Source organism: Mesocricetus auratus, unplaced genomic scaffold (assembly GCF_017639785.1).
Source record: "Mesocricetus auratus isolate SY011 unplaced genomic scaffold, BCM_Maur_2.0 Super-Scaffold_4256, whole genome shotgun sequence".
Lineage (NCBI taxonomy): Eukaryota > Metazoa > Chordata > Mammalia > Rodentia > Cricetidae > Mesocricetus > Mesocricetus auratus.
Window position 1 is genome coordinate 18,781,881 of NW_024429182.1, and position 14,267 is coordinate 18,796,147.

At 48.0% G+C, this 14,267-nt stretch overlaps 1 pseudogene; it reads right to left on the bottom strand.

Moving 5' to 3' along the window:
• Positions 1-10,727: 10,727 nt before the first annotated feature.
• LOC110341640 lies at positions 10,728-11,682 on the bottom strand (annotated as a pseudogene).
• Between the last annotated feature and the right edge of the window lie 2,585 nt (positions 11,683-14,267).

Below are 14,267 nucleotides of genomic sequence, written 5' to 3' on the forward strand. Positions count from 1 at the left end.
GTGGGTTCATTAGAAGCTGAGTGGGACCCCCTTCCTGATTCCAGAATGTTCCACCTTCTGGTTGCCAGATACTAAATCTGCCATGTCTGTCACTAAATACTTCACATCAACAGGTGCCAATCTGCAGTGAACTGGGCTACCACTACCAGTCAGAGAGAAAAAGTCCACAGGAAAGTTCCACTGTAGGACAACTGTGCCGGCAGCCTCTCCATGCTGGGTTAAGGGTCACCATCCCAAGTGTCCCCTCTGTAGGTCAGATGGAAGGTTCCTGGGACTCTCACATCTGACCACTTCTGCACAGACAATCATGGTTACCATCTACAATATTTCCAATTAGTCTTCCACACAATCAGGATATGTTATAATGTTCTTTATGTGATTTATATCTGTCTTTCTTTGAACTGACTTCCTATCAAAAACTATTCAGTGTTATGAGAGTTCTTTGGGGAACAGTTTTAATAGCTGTCTAATATTCCCAGGTGAGGATGAATCATAATTTATTATGGGACATTCAATCCAGCCTTGACCCTGGTTGCTAAAGCATTCCTTCTCCTGTGGGGGGCCTCCCTACCAAAACCTGGCTCCCAGGCACAGCTGCTGGTCCCTCGAGTTAACCGAGAAGGGACTGGTGGAGGGGGCCTATTTTAACTTTGTAAGGAAGAACTTCCCACTGTTTGGAGATTCCCCACCGGATGTCTCACATCTCTGAAAGACACAATTTCTGGTCCAGATGGATGGAGCGAGATCAGGCTTCAATACTGTGGAGTGCCTCAGCATCTCCAAGGCCCCAGTTCATGCCAATCCGCTGAGAAGTGCAGGTTGGCCCTCCTCAAAGTGATGGCTCTGCAGACTGGTCATGAATCAGTCAAACAGGTCCCTTGCTGACTTCAGCACATAAAACTCTTACCGGATAAACAAGTCAGGGCCCTCCCCTTACCTGATTTACAGGTAGCTGCCAGAGTCCCCAAGCAGGAGGGAAACTCCCTCCCAGGCACAGATCTTTAAGAACCTCAAGAGTACAGGAAGCTCACCTGGTGAAGTCATTATGTCACACAGCGCCAGTGACAGTGAGCAGAGGCTCAGCGACATGTGAGGTTTATTGCTCCGGAAGAGATCTGGCTGTCCTGGTGAGAGGAGGCCCAGATGTGGGGGCGGGAATTGGGGGGAGCAGTGTGCCTTGTGAGTTTAGTTTGCTCAGCAGCTGACAGCCTGGGTTCTGGGACCCCAGTAGTGAACACGAGACACGGATCGGACTCCAGTAGTGAACAGGCCTGGGGAGGGATCAGAAATTTAAAGAGAGAAGAAAGAAGGGGTGAGAATTCGGTACAGGTTAGTGAGCCTGAAATTTTTTTTTCTTTTTGATTTTTCAAGACAGGGTTTCTTTGTGTAGCTTTGTAGACCAGGCTGGCCTCAAACTCACAGAGATCCACCTGCCTCTGCCTCCTGAGTGCTGGGATTAAAGTGTGTGCGGTGTTTGCACGCCACCACCACCCGGTGGAAGAATTTTTTTTTTTTGGTTTTACGAGACAAGGTTTCTCTGTATTGTTTTGGAAGCTGTCGGTCCAGCCTGGCCTCGAACTCACAGAGATCCGCCTGCCTCTGCCTCCTGAGTGCTGGGATTAAAGGCGTGCGCCACCACCGCCCGGCTCGAATATTTATTTTATTTTATTTTATTTTTAACCTCACCAGAAGTTAACTAACTGTGGTCCAAACCAAATGATAATATTTTATCTGGCAAGTTAAAAAAACATTGTGATAGAAAAATTAGTATTGTGGATCTTCCCTGATTGTGTTTGAATCTTGTCAGCTCTGTAACACAGTTGTCAGATCAACAGTTCTACAGCTGACTAGGCAGGCATCCCAATAACAAGAGAATGGGAAGATAAATTAAATGATATTGAACAAAGGACTCAGGATGCAGTGACCTTCCAAAACAACGCTTAAGATGAAATAATAAAAGAAAGTTAACTCGGTTTGATTGTTCAGGGCCTGAGACGTGTAGGCAGCTCAAATGCAATTGTATATAAAAGGGAAAATGATACCTTCCTCACCAAGGAGCTTCGAGGATCATAGCTCACACAGCTTTCCAGAATATGTCCATACAGCCCTCTGATCCAGCAGGTTCACTTCTAGGTAGAGAACCAACAGAAATGTGTTCATGTACTCACCCCAGACACACAGATAGGTACCCCTTGTGAGACATACAAAGGACTAAAGTGTTCTCAGATTTCAGTTTTCTGGATTTAAGAATCCTGGCATTGACTGTCCTCGGTGAGCATCCCAGATGGGATACTGAAAACCTGAACCTTTGTGAGCATCGGACCTTCTGATTGTTGGGTTTCCCTGCATTTGGGATATTAGATTTTAGATTAAGGTACTCAACCTGTCCTAGTGTGCAGCACTGTTTCCAGCACCTCCGAACTGGAAAGTAAACTATCCAGACAGATGCCCATCAACTATACAATGGTAAGCTGTATACACTCATGTGCCAAAATGCCATGAACAACATAGAATGAGTCCTCTAGATCACACACAGCTGTACTAAGGTGAGTCTCAGAAGCCAGACACAAAATAATTCATGCAGCAGAATCCCATTTGTGGGATGCGTAAAGTCAGGTTAAAGGAAGCTGTCTTATTAGGATTTCATCTCCATTGGTTTTAGAGCCTTTGAGGTCAGTGGAAACCCTCAGGGTGCAGGTGATATCTGTAGTTTGATCTGTATTACAGTAATGAAGATGTGTTCTCCTTCCTAAATACTGGTTGTGCTGTGCTTTTAGGATGTTGCAGCTTCTGTGTACATAGTACACTTGCATAAAAAAGCTTAAAACCAACTTGGTACCTGAAACATAGGCCACACTTACTAGCTTCCTGCCTTCAAAACTCTCATTTCCCAGCAAAGCTGGAGGTCTGAGTCTAGATGCAGAGGGGAGGATGAAGAGGAGAAGGGAACAGAAAGTCGTGATAGGCAGGCCCTCTGGGTTCCCCCCCCCATGATTCCTGCTCAGAGCCTGCCTTGTTTTATCCACTCCCCTTGAGTGTAAATGTTACCTGTGAATTGCTTCTAAGCAACAAGATACGACAAGGGTACCTGGACGTAGGCCACATAAGGTGACAGCACACATCCTACAGAACTCTCGAAATCTCTGGCTCTCTGTGAGGAAGAAAGGGGCTACACTGCACAACTCCAGGTGGCAAGTAGCTCCAGCCAGCCTCCAGGTGACAGTCGGGCTCGGTCCTGTACCTCAGAGTACCTGATGCTGCCAACAGCTATGTGAGCAGGAACACGGGCATCCTCAGCACCATCCCCATGGGAGTGCAGCCCAGCCAGTGCCCTGGCTGGTGACACTCTACACTGAGAGCCTGGATCCTTAAACAACTGGAACTGCGTGAGAGCAGATGTGTGTTGGCTAACCCACTAAGTAGTAACCTGCTATAGAGACGAGTAACTGCTGCAAGGGAGAAGACCGACAGCCACGAACATGATGGAAGCAAAGTGGGTCTCATGTGGGAACTGAAATTGTGCCTCGAGAGTCCACAGTTGCTCAATGATCTGGACCCTCTGATGGTGGGCCATCTGGCCCCCTCCCCCAGAGAGCGACACCTGGAGTAGGTCACCACCGAGGGCATCAAGACAGACCACCTGAGAATCCACTGTCACCTGGATCTATCTCTGCACGTCTTTTGCTCAGACGACTCTCAATTCCTCTGTAGCTAATGGAGATGATGACATTTTGTTTCACACAACAAGGAAAGTTTTCTTCATTCTTTACAAAATGATAAGTCACTGCACTCATAAGTGGACCAGACAGAGTGAGAAGGATATGGGAACAATATGGGCCCACCTGAAGAAAAAGAATGAAATGAAAGCCATCATTTGAAACAGAAGAGAAATGTATCCCCTCCATTGAAGGCATAGGATCTCTCTCCAAGGGAGAAAACCCAACCAAACAGCCTCTACCCTGGGACCTGAATAACACAACACACACACACACATACACACACACACACACACACATGCATGCATGCACATACACACATATGCACACACACTCATACACACGCATGCACACACTCATGCACATACACTCATATACACGCATGTACACACTCATACACAGATGTGCACATGCACGTGTGTGCACACATGTACACACACACACACCTTTACAATAAACCACAGCAACTCATGCAGATCAATACAACAGAAGAGGGAAGAAGGAAGCAGGCTGGGCATCTTGCCAGAGGCAGAAGTCCGAGTGACTGCTATGCTGTATTTCTGGTCCAATAAATCAATGTGCCTTGGAAGGGCTCCTCCGACTCTGTGGCTGTAATTGGAGCTACCTTCCTCAGGGACTGTGAGCTATGTTCAAGGTCAGGAGACAAGCTCTGGTTTTCCTGGTCCCGCACAAGCTTTCTATATCCACCCTGGGGCAAGGTTCTGCAGCTCCTGGAGAAAGAGCTGTGGTGAGTCTGCCTGCAGGCCGTGAGAGGCCAGGAGAAACGGGATAGGGACTGGCCTCTGATGTTTCTCTTCACTGGATCTCCAAAACTCACCCAGCATTCTTTCTGGATGCCACCCTTAAAACCAGTATCTCCATTCATTTGCCGTTGGGGACTCACTGCAACAGAGGTTCCAGAACCCCACAGAATCACATGCTAATAATGGTAGCTGCTTCTTCCTGAGCTCTGATTGTGCCAAGCTGTGTGTCAACCAGGTACAGCGTGCACATTACTTCACTCAGGTCCACAATAAGCCAAGGTCCCTTTACAGTGAGCCAACTTTGTGAGCTGAGCATCGGGCATAGTGACAACAAATATTTTGCTGATTGTTGACCTAGTCAAGATAAACTGAGGTTTTTCTGGTATTGAAAGTCATGTTCTAAGCAAAGAGATATACTCTGTCCCAACTAGAGACAATTGGTGCATGGTCACCGTGTCCCCTAATGGTTGACCATTTCTATGTAAGGTTGTCCACAAATGTGAAGCAGTAGCCCAGGGTCCCAGTACAGTCCCGTGGAAACAACAGAAGCTCACGTGTAAAGATCCCAGATGGCTCAGCTGTGAGACGGACCAGCACGGGCACTTGTGGGATGGAGATAGCTGGGTTGGCTGCCATGAGCTCACAGGGCCAGAAAACATTTCTCTTCTTTTCTCTTCTTCTTTTCTGTGTTTTTTCCCCCAAGACAATGTCTCCCTAAGTAGCTCAGGCTGGCCTCGAACTCAGAGAGCTCTTGCCTCTGCCTCCCGAGTGCTGGAGCTAACAGTGCACCACCACATATGGCTGAAGCATTTCTTATAATAGAGGACAGGAGTGGACTAGAGTTGGTGAGTGTAAAGGACAAGGAGGGCATTCGAGCTTTGCTGGGACCATGGGGTGAAAGGTGACATTGGGATCCGGCAGAGTACTTAGGGCACAGTATGTCACAGAAGCGGGTTTGTGAAGACAGATGATGGGGACGTGGCCAGGCAGGAGGTCCAAGCTCCTGAGAGCCTGAGCAAAGCTGAAAGGGGAGAGTGTTCATTCAGCAGTCCACAGGGTGGGAGGCGGGTTGCTGAATGTTGGAGGATGTCCAGCCATTCGCTGGCCTAAGTGATCCCAGCCATTCGCTGGCCTAAGTGATCCCAGCCATTCGCTGGCCTAAGTGATCCCATTCACACTGCTGGCAAAGGTTCAGAGGCAGAGTCCCACATTGCCACCCTCACCTCTTTCCCAGAGACCTCGGTGAATAATCCAGAGTCAGAAGAGGGTTAGGAATGGGAACTTGTCACCAGGAGGCTAGAACAGGCAATCAGCCTGTCATATCCACTGCGTGGCCAGGGGCTCAGGGCTCAACACCTTGCAAGGGATTCCTGTACAGGTAACCCAGACCTCTAGAGTAAGAACCCACGTTGTGACCTGCATGTCATCCAGGACCAGGACAGACAGACCCAGTTTCTACTACAGAACACAGAGATGCATCTGCGCACTGTAGGAACTGGAGCAGCCCATATTTGGAGTTGGGAAGAAGCTGAATAAGATTTCCTTGGAATGGGAGGGCTTACCAGGCAGCTGGGTTTTAGGAGCAAAGAAAACAGCATTGTTTTTACAATAGCCCTCCTCAGTCTGTAATGAGAAAAGCCCTCTGCTGCACAGAGCAGCCTCTTAATGTGAGTCACCCTGAGGCTCGGCCTCAGCCTCTGCCCTTTAGCACAGGAAATGGGAGCAATAATGGAGCAGCCGGGTGTGAATTATAGAAGCCCACCGGGGCGGGGAAACTCGGTGAGTTATAATAGCAGAGTAAATTAATTTCACATAAGTGGAATTAGCAGTTAAATAAATGGCAGCCCCAATGCTAACAATGTCTGGAATGCTGTGTCTGTTCTCACTCTTGGCTGAGCAGGACTCAGGCCACTGGAGGTCACCTAGCCACAGTTAAGGATAACTCCAAGAGGACAGAAACACTGTTGTATTAGAATAGACACCATAAGTTAGGAGAAGGATGTGGGGAAAGCCACCTTCCCCTGGAGGCTCTGATGCTTCTCATGGTACCCTAAGTGCAGCCAGGACAGTGGGCCTGGTATCAGTCAGGACTTGGGGGAAACTGGGCACAGAGGATTCCAGACATGGGCTTGTGGGGAGTTTCTATTCCAAACTGATCTCGAGTTGGTTTTATTTTAAATTGCCAGCCCCTTGTTTGTTGTTTGGGCTATTTAAGGGTCCTGTCTCATTCTCAATTTCAAATGACCTTTCTGCTTGGGTGAGTAAAATCCTGGGCTCCTTGGGACCGTGGTGGGGATAGAGAGGCCGGAGCTGGAGGTGAGTGAGGTCACAGCAGCTGAACCTGGATCGCAGCTGAGTCCCAAACCTACAGAGCAGGCTTTGCTCTGCCGTCTAAGGTCAGACAGAAGCAGAAGACTCCCAGTTCAAGCGCTGGCACTCTGCAGCTGTACACGTGCTTAAGTTGCAGAGTTGCCCTCCATCCCTGGGTCCCTGTGGAGCCAGGTAAGCTGATCCTCAGTGATACCACTCTTTGGTAGGGAGAGGCGCCTGCCCTTTGCCTGGTGTCTGTAAGGACCACCAGAGTACTTTGTGAGGCCCATTCTGATTCTCCCCTCTGCTTAGAGTAATGAGCTAGGCCAAGGTGGACTTAGCAGCAGGGCATGTGTGTGTGTGTGTGTGTGTGTGTGTGTGTGTGTGTGTGTGTGTGTGTGGTGAGGGAATGTGTGTCCATACTTATGCATGTGGAGGCCAGAGCCGGATAGAGATACCCTTCTCTATCAACCTCTACCATATGGCCTTGAGGCAAAGTGTCTCACTAAATTCCAAGTTTGCCTTTCTGGCAAATCTGGTAGCCCAAACTCCTGGGATCTGCCTGTCTTGTCCCACAAGGCTGAGGTTATAGACTTACACAGCTATACCTGACTCTTTCAACTATGCCTACATGGATGATGGGGTCAAAGAACACCAGCAACACACACACACACACACACACACACACACACACACACACACACACACACACACCACCTGTATAGAGTCTGTCAGTGGCCAGGGCTTGCTTAGGAGAAGCATGTGAGAACTACAAAGGAACTGAAGGAAAGTGTTGCTTTAAGTTTTGTTGAACACACAATTTACCCAGCTCACTCACTCCCTGTCTATTGGAGGAACCTGATCCTGAGTGCCCATTTTGTGCTATAGACTTGATCTCAGAAACAACCCTACTGATTTTATTATGCTAAATTTGATTTTATATTAAAAGCTCATCTCCACAGACATGAGCATCAAAGGAGTGCCCCTATATAATAGGGTAAGCAAGTGTGGCAATCTGCCCAGGATTGTCCCAATTTTAGCTGTGAAAGCTCCACATCTTGGCAAGCTCTTCAGTCTGGGCAAATGGGGACTGGTGACTACCCCCCCCATAAACAAACCACAAGGGGATTGTGTACACATCTCCTTTAGCAATGGGGGCACACAAGGGGTCAACTATTCTACTGCTATTCAATTACATGTAATACTTAAATATTGAACACTTTTATAGGTCAATTTCTCTCTTGAAGTAAATACTCTATGACAAGCCAGCAACTCTCATCAAGCTAAATGGATGATGAGGACACAGAACCAATAATACTTTGTAAATAAAAAGTATGACTAACAGCAACCAAAACCACAGTAGCTCAAAACAACGCTGAAGCGCCAACTAGACGGCAAAATAACACCCCTCCTGCGTAAAGCACAGTGTAGAGTAACCAACTCAGGGAACACTAATTTTCATTTATGAATATCAGACTTTTCTGGATTACTGGCAGGTAACCTTTAATTACGCACAAGGAGAGCCCACAGAGGAAGAGAGAGGAGAGAAGGCCGTGTGTGGGAGCAGGGTAGCTGCTCCATCACAGAAGCCATGAGAAATATTTGTTTTCTGGGATCAGCTAGGGTTATCAGAATGACTCCTACCCAGTAAGAGTGTCAAGGTCAATGCTTCGAAAGTCACTGTGTTAGCTCAATTAGTAAATTAGAAAGCTGAGGACCAGGGAAGTTGCTTTTACAAAGCTATAGTTGCCATAGGTTTAACCACAACCACAAACACTACCACTGGCGCATCCCACCATTTTTTCCCTAGCTGGCCATAGCAGGGCACACCTGCAATCCCAGCACTTAATGGTGGGGCAGGAGAATGAGTTACCACACTGGGTTAGCACAGGAGGCAGAGTGAGACCCCATCTAAAAACCAAAGCAAAAAAAGGATGTCTGTGTTACTCTAGAGCTATGGGAAGCATGTTTAGTCTGTCATGGGTAGTCACCCATTATTGTTCCTGTTATGGGTGCTTGTGCTGCCTGTGCTGAATTTTAATCTTTGGTACCTGTGAAAATGACTTTATTTCTGCTGGGCGGTGGTGGCTCACGCCTTTAATCCCAGCACTCGGGAGGCAGAGGCAGGCGGATCTCTGTCAGTTCGAGGCCGGGGCTCGACAGCCTCCAAAACAATATAGAGAAACCCTGTCTCGTAAAACCAGAAAAAAAAAAAAAGACTTTATTTCTTTGGGAGATAGAAACTTTCTATGTGTAGCCAAGTTTAGATGGTAATGAAGTGGGCTCCAGTCCAGGGATGATCGCTGCCCTGATAAACAGGGAGGGAAGAAGAGGGGGCAGAGGGGAGAGGCAGGATGAGCTGGTGCTGCTTCAGCCACCAGGCTTCTTGTGATACTGTTAAGGTGACCCCAGAGTGATTGCCTCCGAGTGGCTCCAGCCCCAACTGGACATCCCCCTCTCCTCTTTCTGCAGCTACCCAGGGACAGAAGGGACCCGAGGGAGGAGCCAGCCCTGCTTTCTTCAGTGTCCCTCCAGTTCCTGCCACAGCAGGACCAGACGGCCCCGGGACTCCCTTCCCCTGGGAAGGCTTCCAGCTCTTAGTTCCTGTGCTGGTTGTCAGGGATGGGGAGCCTGCGTGTCAACCCTCCTTCTCCCAGGGATGCTGTGAGGATGGGGGGCTGCTCCAGCTCAAATGCCTCCAGTAGGACCATTTGGCATTTGCCTTTCCACACACCATTTGGCAAGGCCAGGGGTTCAATGAGCCATTCTACCCTTCCCTCATTCTAGAACAAAAGCACAGTACTCATCCTGTGGAGGCAAAAGATCGGCCTCTGCAGGAACTGGGAGGGCTACAAACCACCTTGCTTCTCCCTCCGACACCTTTTTACAGATTTGGCAGAGGAATTTACTCAATTGGGTTATAGAGCATTCTGGTCTGCTGCGATGGGGCAGGATGGTGCTGGCCCGTACAAGGCCATGCTCATTAACATCCTCCACAATAGAGTATGTTCCCAGTTTTATTTTTAAAATGTGCTGACATGTCTGTCTGCATAATAAAATGTCTGAAAAGAAAATACAAAATGTTATCTATCCAAGGCAGAATTGCAAATGTCATTTCCTTTATGTTTATGCGTCTCTTTGCTAATATTGCCACAATAAACAAAAATAAATGATGGAATAAAAACTAACAAAAACCGTCCCTGGCTACGGCTCTTGAGCACAAATGTTATTAATAATTTGATGCTTAGTAGATGTTCATAGAGAGAGCCTTACCCATGTTTAGCAGAGATATTCACTGTCCTTCCTCGGGAAGAAATAGATGACACTTTTCCCCAGTGAAACACCGGTGTGGTCTAGCCTTGGACATCCTGTGTTTACATTATCATACTTTTCTTGCCTTCATAACAAGCATTCCCCCACGTATTCCTAAACCCTTCCAGTCACACTAATTGTGACATTTAACGGGAGTACAACAGTCCACCAGGCACAGAGCCATCCCTTAACTGAAACAGCCCCTACAATTAGAAATTTTAACATTAGAAAGTTTATGTTTTACTTCTAGAATCAAAATTCAGAGGTCTGAACAATTTAAAAGCTGTGTGATTTCTTTTTATGCCATTTGTTAGTTTGATTAATAAGCAATCATTTATTTTGTAACTATCCATAGCACATGCATAAGTGTATACTTATGTTACCATGGTGTTCTCTCCCGTTCTTTAAACTGCAAATTTTCTTTTTCTGGGGGTTTGGCTTTCTTAAAGCAGCAAGTGAAAGCATTTCTTTAAAAGGCACACATTCCTTAAAGAGATAGGAAATGTTCCCCACCTCCTTGGGGGAACATTGATGCCTTAGAAGCCTTCAGCAAAGCAAAGCCTCAGCCTCCTCTCCTCCTTCCCTCTTCCCCAGCAGCTGGAAGGCGGACAGTACTTCTCACAACTCACTTGATCTTCAGGTCTTTCAAGGCTGAGTCCAAGCTCTTCACATCCCAGATGCTCACCACCATCCAGGACCCTAGGACAGAATTTCAAGCACTTGCTCCTGCCCTCACTGAGCACTGATGCTGTTCTTACCCAGTGAGTCTAGGCAGGTGCCCGTGGCTGCACCGCCCTCAGAGCTGGCCTTCTTGTCGAGGTTCTGGAAGCGCTCACAAGCTGTCAGGCCACATTGGAAGCTCTGCTTGAGCACATCCAGCTGACCACCAAAGCTCAACATCCACACAGCACTGTCATAGGTAGACAGCACTGGGAAGCAACCATGGCCAGCTGCCACGGAACTATTTTCTGTGGTGAAGGTGATGGCCAGATACAGGGCACCAAGAAGCTGATGCCATGCACCCAGCCACAATTACTGCTGGACTGGAACATCAGCTCCCCAAAGGGCATCTTAGAGCCCCATGGGGTAGGGACTGCCACTCCTTGACATTGGCAGAGAAGATCCTCCACTTGAAGTCACAGGAGCCTGCAGTCAGGAGCATATCGCTGGGGTGCCAGACCAGGCTACGACAGGGGAGCAGATGGACTTCTCGGTGTGCTGGCACACTCACCCGGCATTCTCCTGTTCAAAACAGCAGACGGAGATGACACTGTAGCCGCTGTCCGCGCCAGCATGCACAGCCCGCAGCTCGGGTGACCAGTGTGGGCTTTCACGTGCCACCGGCCCTTCAGTGTCAACACACGGGCTTGCGGTCTGTGCCGCAGGTCACAGCTCCATTACTCTCAGGGTCCAGGCCATACCTGTCACCTGCCCATTGTGCCCCTTAAGCTCGTGAACCTTGTTCCACCTGGCACCTCTCTTCTCAGAGATGCGCACTTCATGGCTGTGGGGATCCACGTACGGTCCTTGTTCCAGGAACGGCAGCTGATGGGCTCCACCAGAAAGCTGGGTGGGGCCATAGTCAGTTGTCTCCTCAGGGCACCCAGGCCTCGGACTCTGAACGGTCAATGTGCCAAACTGTTTCTGAGCATACGTTTCCTTTAAATTATGGTTTTTGTGTCCTCAGAAACAGTTTGATTTGTCTTCATGAAATAGCAACATCTTTTCTGATGGGAGGAGTTTTGAAGATGCCTAAAAGGCAGGATTCCCATAATTTTAGTACACTTGTTGGGGCTAGGGGACATGTGTCACTTTCCTGTCCCTGTCGCTCCTGGTGATGTTCACAGGAATGGAAATCAGTCGGACTCACTGTTGGACATCTCGCCATTGTCTCAGACCTTCTTTGCCCCAGGCTGCTCATCTGTGGCCAGGCGTTCTTGTTGTTCAATCTGCTCCCAACCTTGTCCTTTTGTAAGGGCTTTTGAATATCAGTTGATATGGATAGCTTCTGCTACCAGCTTTCCAATTTCCTAAAATCCAGTGCTATTTTTAATTTGAGTCCTTCCCACCCCTGACCCATTGGGCATCTGCGTCTTCTGCAAGGAGAATCTGTGGCATTTGCCACAAATACCTCACCCTTGTTTGTGACCAATATCAGCAAATGATCTCAGTGCTCCTTCTGGCAAAGACTACAGCATCACTTGGTGCTGGTGCCTAAGACAGAGGACTGTGCATTGCTGGGCTCAGCGGTGCTTCTGGCAAAGGGTCCAGCATCACTTGGTGCTGGTGCCTAAGACAGAGGACTGTGTATTGCTGGGCTTGACGGTGCTTCTGGCAAAGGGTCCAGCATCACTTGGTGCCTAAGACAGAGGACTGTGTATTGCTGGGCTTGACGGTGCTTCTGGCAAAGGGTCCAGCATCACTTGGTGCTGGTGCCTAAGACAGAGGACTGTGCATTGCTGGGCTCGGCGGTGCTGCACATCTCTTCTAACTCACATATTCTGTGCACTTTTGTCCAAATCATCCTATTTTGATTTTTTGAACTGTGTTCAATTGCAAACAAAACTGAAGAAGCCTTTGCAATCCCTCAAAGAAGACTCTCACTATAAGGAGATGAGCATCCCTGCGATGCCGAGCATCCCTGCGATGGCCAGTGTAGGTCAGAAGCGGCTTGCGGGGTGGGATGCAATAACCAGTGTCCCACAGGTGATGAATCCTCACCAGATGCTGATGAGACATTTCCCTAACCACAGAGGCTAAGGATTTTCACCAGTCCTTGGTGAGGAGGAATTGGAAATTAATATCAGAGTCCCACTGTGTGTTTGTGGTTCATGATATATAATTATGTCAGGTTTACAGTAAGTAAACTGTGTAAAATTCTCACTCCATAAATTAGGTTCAGTTTCAGACAAGTTTGCTGTTGCCTTTAGAAGCCCTGTAGCAAAAGCTTCATTGGGTGTCATTCTAATTAAAATCTATACTGGAAGTTCCCCTAAGTGACTTGGGGAAATAAGATCCCTGCTTCGAAAGTGAAGGGGCAGGTGAAGTAAAACCCTTCCCAGAATGAGGCTTTCATAAGCTTTGGACTTGATTAGGGAGGGGCATCATCATGGAGTTTGTCCACACAACTGCTCTTTCTTGGACAAGCAGTTACTGAGAGCCTGCAATGCACCACTCCAGGTGCCAGGAATATAGCAGAAAATGAAGTCTATGATCTGAAGACGACTCCTAGATACGAACAGTTGCTACAAGATGTGGATGAGGAGACCATGACAAATCAGTAAGAAGACCGATTAAGACCACGCCTGTATTGCTACGAATCAGTCCCTGGTCCCTGAATTAAATGCTCAAAGAGACAGGAAGACTGGTCTTCCTGGGTTGCTCTCTTAGGGCATTCACAGTGTAAACAGTGAGATGCAAGAGGACTTGGAGGGTCTCGACATTGGTATGTTAGGGGGAAGTGCCCTGTAGCGTGTGCAGATGGCTTGAAGAGGGGCATGTGAGCCAGGACAGGAACTCTCCATCTCCGGAATTAATGGGCAATAGAGTTATTAGGAAGCGACGCCTGAAACGCTCATCTTGAAACACAGCTGCAATGAAGGTCATCCAGCCACTGAAGTGCAGGTGGCAAAGGAGGCCGTGGCATTTTACCAGGCTCCACCCTGTATGCTGCCAACTCCAGGCAGGGGGTCTGGAGGTGGCCCAGCTCTGTGAGCGTTCAGCCTTTAGAAGCTTAATTGCCAGGGAGGGCTGAACATTTAGAATCTTAGTAAAGGAGACAGAACTCAGATGTGACTATGCAGAGGCTTTTAAGTTACTGGCTGCATTCATAGCTCTCCCCACAGGCCATTTAGTGTTGGGGTGTGTGAAAGGATGTAGAGGAACCTCAATTCTTCCTGGGGAATCTAAACGGAGAGCAAACAGAAGGCTCCGATGACTACAAACCCCCGGAGACCAACCCTTAGCCTCTGAAAGCTCCACTTTTGTCACCGAGGTTTGATGGTAACTGTCTTCTTAGCCCACTCAAGCAGCCTGGGCTCCCTGGATGACAATGAAATTTACAACAATGACTCCTATAGATCTCAATATATGTGTTGGTGACAATTCTCATTTCATGTAATAAAACAACATCTAGATGGAGGCAGAGTTCCCGTTATTATCTACC